Raw genomic sequence first — 7,007 nt, forward strand, 5'->3', positions numbered from 1 at the left:
GATTTATGTTCATTTGCTTGGTTTTCTTTCCTCATACACAGTACCTTCCTAGAGTTGGCCCGGAGCCACACTGCGTGTGCGGAGGGATGATTCTTGTCTGAGGAGACCGCTGTCGTGAGCACAGCCTTTAAAAATGGCCCCTTGTTCCAGGATTAATACCTGAGCAGTACCTAAGATACCTCACAAATGACCAAAATAGAAGAGTGACTGACTGTGGAAGGATCAGTTTCCCCTTCCACAGAGCAGAACAGAACTCTCTAAAAGGAGAGAGACACGAGTGCCTCAGAGGTATTATAACCTAGGAACCAGCAAGGCATTTTCAGATTTTCAGTCTTCAGTCCAAGATGGAGCCTAGAAGGGTTTAGTGAAGCTGATATCCTTGGTCTTCCTTAACCAGCCTCTGACAGGGCTTGTACCTTCCACTGATAAAGGCAGTTCAAAAATTGTCTGCATCACTCGGCCCAATTTTTCCTTCCTTTCCGGGCAATGCAAGGTCCACATTCCTCAAAAAGTGACACGCGTTTCTACCCCACTCATACCCTCTAAGGGTGCCAATCCCAATTAATTTATGGGTGAGATTGCTAAGGTGAGAAGGATATGGCTAAAAGAATAACGGAGTACTGGCTCAAGGGCTTCACATGACTTTGTTCAACCCCGCAGCAGCCCAGAGGATAAGTACTGCTACTGTCCCCATGGCGCCGAGGAGGACAGCGCGCCCAGGGAAGTTAATACACTTGCTAAGGAGACAGGTTTCAAGGGGGCGGGGGACCGGCTTTGACACCAGGAAGCCTAACCCAGGGCTTCTCTTCTGGACAAACTGGAGTATTCTGGGCACTGACTGCCATAAGGCAGGTTCTGGTTCGAGTTCAGCACGTCTGTCCCACCACAGGCCATGTCATGACTCTGTTTTCCTACCCTTTTTCCTCTACCTGAACCCTGTCCAAGCCCACACTCGGGCAGCTTGCCCCGGCATCACGTGGCAGAATCCCATCATTTACCTATGAAATCCCTCTGGCTCCTCTCTAATCCACTCAAAGTACAGTTGGGAGCCCAAGGAATCAAAACACAGAGGGAAAGGTGGGAACAGCAGGTTCTGGGTAGAATTCAATTAAAATGTGGTCATTCCAACAATTTACAATAGATGTACATTATATTAAGAAGATTATTATCAATATAAAAACATGATATTCAGGGGCACCTGGGTGGCTCAGTCCGTTAAGCATCTGCCTTCAGCTCAGGTCATGATCCCAGGGTCCTGGGATCCCGCCCCATGTCGGGCTCCTTGCTGAGCCCGCTTCTCCCTCTCCTGCTCCCCCCTGGCTTGTGCGAGCTTGCTCACTCTCTCTGTCAAATAAATAAATAAATAAAATCTTTAAAAACAAACAAACAAACATATTCAGATATTCTTACAGAAAACCAACAAACCTCTGCTAATTTATCTGTAGACCACTGGTGTAATTAAAAAGATCAAGTGATTATTCTGTATTGCTTACATTCGTTCTTTTTTTTAAATTTTATTTATTTATTTGACAGAAAGAGACATAGCGAGAGAGGGAACACAAGCAGGGGGAGTGGGAGAGGGAGAAGCAGGCCTCCCGCTGAGCGGGGAGCCTGATGCGGGGCTCGATCCCAGGACCTGGCATCATGACCTGAGCCGAAGATAGATGCTTAATGACTGAGCCACCCAGGTGCCCCACATTTGTTGTTCTTATAATATTATTTGTAGCTTTTATTAGAAGGCTAACTATAAATGATCTCAAATAAGATTCCTTACCTAAATATGAAAATTCCAACTGATCCTCAGTCCTTCCAAGAAAGGTAAGATCCATAAAATTTATACATACTCTGTGGGAGACTAGACATTGCCATTTTTCTACAGTCACAATTACCTTGCTAAGACAGACTTTTGTTCAAAGAGACAAATTATTAGAATGGACAGTGAAAGGGTCCTGTGAATCATGACTTTGCTAATTGGCATTATTTATTCCTCACTGGCTTTGCTCTTTAGCTGAGGGTGTAAACACAAGTATCTGTTCTGCTTTTGGAAATTATAAACTTATCAGGATAGGAGCCAAGATTTTTCTACATAGAGTGCACTTTCCGGAAGCTTTGGATTCCTAATGGCTTGTTCTGAGAAATCATCAGGGCTGTATCTTCTAGCTTGTAGGAGTCATATGTTGCCTTGTATCTTTCTTTTTAGCCTTAACCATCAGTTAAGAAATCAGTAATTCCCAAAGAGCCAAAGGACCTAGTGCAATTTGCAAAACTGTTCTACAAACATGTGGCAATAGTTTCCAAGTTTTCTTGTTTTGTTGTGTTTCGTTTTGTTTTTAGCAAAATAGAGTTAAATGCAGCTCTGGTATTTATAAAAACAAACAAAAAGGCAAGGGAAAACAAATGTGTATGAAACAGGTTCTGACTCAAGAAGTGATCTGAGCATTTAGATTTGTCATCCTTCTTTCCCAAGATCCTACTGAAGTGATAAAGAATGTATAAAGGAGTCTAAATCCATAGTCAACAAAGACAGTGAGGGATGGGTTGGGCATCAGCAGTTAAGAGATTGCAACTAATTTCTGGGACATGGAAAGAGGACGTGAGTGTATAGACAGAAGGAGCAAAGTACAGGGTGTGTGCAGGAGGGTCCTCAGGGCAGTGGGTCTTCTCTGCCTGACAGATGCCCAGAGTGGGTTTGAGCTGACGTCTGCACGGAAGAAGGGGAAAACTGGGAAAGAGCCTGAAGACAGAATGCTGAAAGGCAAGATTTGCAGGGCATCTGGCTGACTCAGTCAGTGGAGCATGAGACTCTCGATCTCTGGGTTGTGAGTTCAAGCCCCACGTTAGGTGTAGAGATGACTTAAAAAAAAAAATCTTAAAAAAAAATTAAAGCAGATAAAGTTCACTTGCTACATACCATTTCAAACGAGCTTGCTTGAGGATGTGCTCCAGTAAAAAATGGAGAGACCCAAGGAAGAGAAAAAAAATATATGAAATACAAGCAATGGAGGAAACAAGCCAGGCTGCAAACGATTAGTGTTTGGACCTCGGGAAGAACCCCACTAAGAACAACAGACTTGGGCCACCAGGGCGGCACAGTCGGTTCAGTGGCCAGCTCTTGGTTTCCGCTGCGTTCGGGATCTCGGGGTCATGCGATCTCAGAGTCGGGGGATCGAGCCCCACATCAGGCTCCAAGATTGGCGTAGAATCAGCTTCAGATTCTCTCTCCCTCTCCCTCTGCCCTTCTGCTCACTCTCTCTCTAATAAATAAATCAATCTTAAAAAAAAGTATAGCCTGGATTCCAGGCAATATAAAAAATAAGTAAGAAACTGGGGGGCAGGGAGATGGGGAGGAAACTGGTGGCAAAGGTATGTTTCTTGTTCTTTAAGAAAGGAAGTTAGAAGTCCAAGGAAAAAATCTATGCAAGAAATTGATAATCCTAATATGAAGCAAACTAAATTATAGCATAGTTTTGAGCAGTTGATAGAATATGAGAAGAATCTTGATACCTGAATGCTAGACATACTCATAGCAGCATAAGGGAATGCGACATTACATCTTGTTTCCCTCTACGAAGAGGGAAACATAATCATTGCTCAAAGGAAAGGAACTTGGCTTTTATGTGAATAATATTTACACATAGACGTAATAATATAACCACAGTTTGCTGTTTCTCAACTTTTCAACCCTACCCAACAAGGACAGCTTGATGATTATAGAACAAAATGAAAATGTTATCAGCTTTGAACATGTGAAAGTGAAGGCATGCACGCATGGCAGAGGGTGGAAGGAGGAAGGAGGAAGGAGGGGGAGGAGTGTGGATGTTAATATTCTCATTCTGTTTGTTGACAGGTGTTTGTCAAATGGGTGGAATAAGAAATAGTAGTTAATGTATATTATTTAGGGGCGCCTGGGTGGCTCAGCCAGTTAAGCATCTGCCTTCAGCTCAGGTCATGATCTCAGGGTCGTGGGATGGAGCCCCTCATCGGGCTCCCTGCTCAGCGGGGAGTCTACTTCTGCCCCTCCCCACCAGTCATGCTCGCTCTCTCTCTCCTTCTCTGTCTCAAATAAATAAATAAAACCTTTTTTTAAAGTATATTATTTAGAGTTATGAATATAACCGATTAAAATAATTTGAAGCAATAATTTGTCTATGGACAGAATTGGGAGCAGAGGGAGACGAAAGGCAAGATTTAGTGTAAGTGAACAAAATTCTAATCTCTCATTGTTAGAAGTTAATAGATACTTTTTTAAGTTAAGAATCAAAAAATAGAGATGGGATGCCTGGGTGGTTCAGTCGCTTAAGCGTCTGACTCTTGAGCTCAGTTCAGGTTTTGATCTCAAGGTCATGAGCTCAATTCCCATGTTGGGCTCCACGCTGGGTGCGGAGCCTGCTTAAAAAAAAAAAAAAAAAAAACAGCTTATGGTGGTAATATCCAGAAGAATTAAGACCAGATATTGTTAAAAAAGTAATTGTTTCTGGTGTGCCTGGGTGGCTCAGTCAGTTAAGCATCTGCCTTCAGCTCAGCTCAGGTCATGATCTCAGGGTCCTGGGATCAAGCCCCACGTGGGGCTCCCTGCTCAGCGGGAAGCCTGCTTCTCCCTCTCCCTCTGCCTGCCTACTTGTCCCCTCTTTCCCTGTCAAATAAATAAATAAAATCGTTTAAAAAAAATCTTTTAAAAAAAGTGATTGTTTCTGAAAAGTAGGAGGAAAGAGAAGAGAGAAAATAATTTATTTTTTTAAAAGAACCTTTTAACTATTGGGTTTTTTTTTTTCTTTTAACCATGTCCATGTATACTTTGATGTGATGGTATGTAATGGTTGAATTATGGAAACTACCGGAAATTTAACTTGCGTATCTATCTTTTAAATTACTGTCATCATTGCCTTTAAGTAGTTAGCTCAGTGAATTATAGGCTTTTGCTTATTTGGTTTCACAGCAGAGTTTTGAAAATCACCCGGAAAAAGTGATGTGTGGCTCAAATTGACTTTTTAATGGAATAAAATTAAAATTTGAAGTCCTATAACTTCCCAGAAGGAAACTGGTGGCATTATGGTTTCTTGAGTGTACCCTGAAATCACAGGTGTACATGTGACACAGTGGGAATTACCCAGACACCTGGGCACCCATTTTTGGCTAGGGAAAAAAAAAATCACTAGAGCGGGCAAATAGCAGAATGGGCTTGTGGGGCCCCCTACTGTCATGCCAGCAAACTGCATCTTCCTGGGCAGCACTTCAGGGTGAATTTTTTTTTTTTTTTTTTTTAATCAATAATAGGAGTGCCTGGGTGGCTCAGGGGGTTAAAACGTCTGCCTGCAGCTCAGATCATGATCCCAGTGTCCTGAGATCAAATCCCACATCCGGCTCTCCCCTTAGCAGGGAGTAGGCTTCTCCCTCTCCTCCCCGCTTCTGCTCTCTCTTGCTATCTCTCTCAAATAAATAAATAAAATCTTTAAAAAATACAAATATGAAATAAAATAGCAATAATATGAGGTGGCTGAGTGGCTCAGTTGGTTAGGCAGCCGACTCTTGGTCTCCGGGTCAGGGGTTCAGGCTCACATTGGGCTCCACGCCGGTTGTGGCACCTACTTAAAAATAAATAAATAAATAAGGAGCGTCTGTGGCTCAGGTGATTGAGTGACCGACTCTTGGTTGTGGCTGGGGTCATGATCTGCCACTCGTAGAATCAAGCCCCGAGTGGGGCTCTGCACTGAGTGCAGAGTCCGCTTCAGATTCTCTCCCTCTCCCTCGCGCTCACTGTCTCTCTCTCTCTCTCTGAAATAAATAAATAAATAAAATCTTTAAATAAATAAAAATAGTAATAATAATCCTCTGAGCCTAAGAGGAGACAATATGAAGGTAGTCGTGGGGGAACTGGGACTCCACCTGCATTTATTTACATGATTTAATAAATATGATTTCCAAAACTACTTACATAACAATTTGAACGTGGATTGCATATTAAATGATATTAGGGTATTATTGTTAATGTTCTAATAATGATACTGTGGTTGTGTAGAGTGTCCTTATTTTAGGAGATTCATGCTGAAGTATTTAGGGGTGGAATATAACATCTACAGCCGACTCTCAGATGGTTTCCCTTCTCACTCAGATTTGAAACCAAAGCTGTATGAGGTCTTTTTCCCATGGAAGTCCATTCTCATCTTGCATAATTGATTTGTCATTGGGAAGCAGCTGCCAAACCCAGGACCACATGTCCCAGATTCTTTGCAGCTAAATGGCACACAGTGACTTCTTCTTGCCAATGAACTGTATGTGCCACGTCTATGACAAGGCCTTTAAGAAACTGGTAAACCCTCAGGATGCCTGGCTGGCTCAGTCCGTAGAGCATGCAACTTTTGATCTTGCGGTCCATCGTCAGTTCAAGCCCCATGTTGGGTGTAGAGCTTACTTTAAAAACAAAAACAAAAACAGGGGTGCCTGGGTGGCTCAGTGGATTAAGCGTCTACCTTCAGCTCGGGTCATGATCTCGGGGTTCCTGCTCGGCGGGGAGCCTGCTTCTCCCTCTCCCAAGCCCCCTGCTTGTGCTCTCTCTCTCAAATAAATAAATCTTTAAAAATAAATTAATAATCAAATAATTAAAAATTTTAAAAACCAGAAAAGCTTATGTACCCTCAACACATTCTTTTCCCCTCTGCAGACTGGATCCCCTATCCTGGAGTATAAACCAGCACAGCATTTTGACGGTACTTACTATTAGTAGGTATATATGCATGCCCCATCACCTGGAGACCCACTTCTGAGTATATATCCTAGAGAATTGATCTTACAGAACCTAGGGACACAGGGAGACTTTAGGCATCATGACTGGTGGTGGTGAGGGTCACAATTAACCAAGGTGACCATCACTATGGAAACAGTAAAATGTGGGGCCCGTGCTGTGAAATACTACACAGGTTTGAGAAGCCCCAAACTATTTATACCTAGAAAATATGGAGAAGGCTTAAAACCTTGGTGATAAGCGGGTACCTAGAAGAGGGAGAAAACAG

General features: G+C 42.8%; 1 long non-coding RNA gene across 1 annotated transcript in view; it reads right to left on the minus strand.

The window, feature by feature from the left end:
- LOC113929282 overlaps positions 1 to 6,806 on the minus strand; it is a 30,756-nt gene extending 23,950 nt beyond the window's left edge. The window contains exon 1 of the long non-coding RNA XR_003522147.2: positions 6,713 to 6,806. This is a non-coding gene — a long non-coding RNA (uncharacterized LOC113929282). The remainder of the gene's footprint in view (positions 1 to 6,712) is intronic.
- Between the last annotated feature and the right edge of the window lie 201 nt (positions 6,807 to 7,007).

This window comes from Zalophus californianus, chromosome 5 (assembly GCF_009762305.2).
Source record: "Zalophus californianus isolate mZalCal1 chromosome 5, mZalCal1.pri.v2, whole genome shotgun sequence".
Classification (NCBI taxonomy): Eukaryota; Metazoa; Chordata; class Mammalia; order Carnivora; family Otariidae; genus Zalophus; species Zalophus californianus.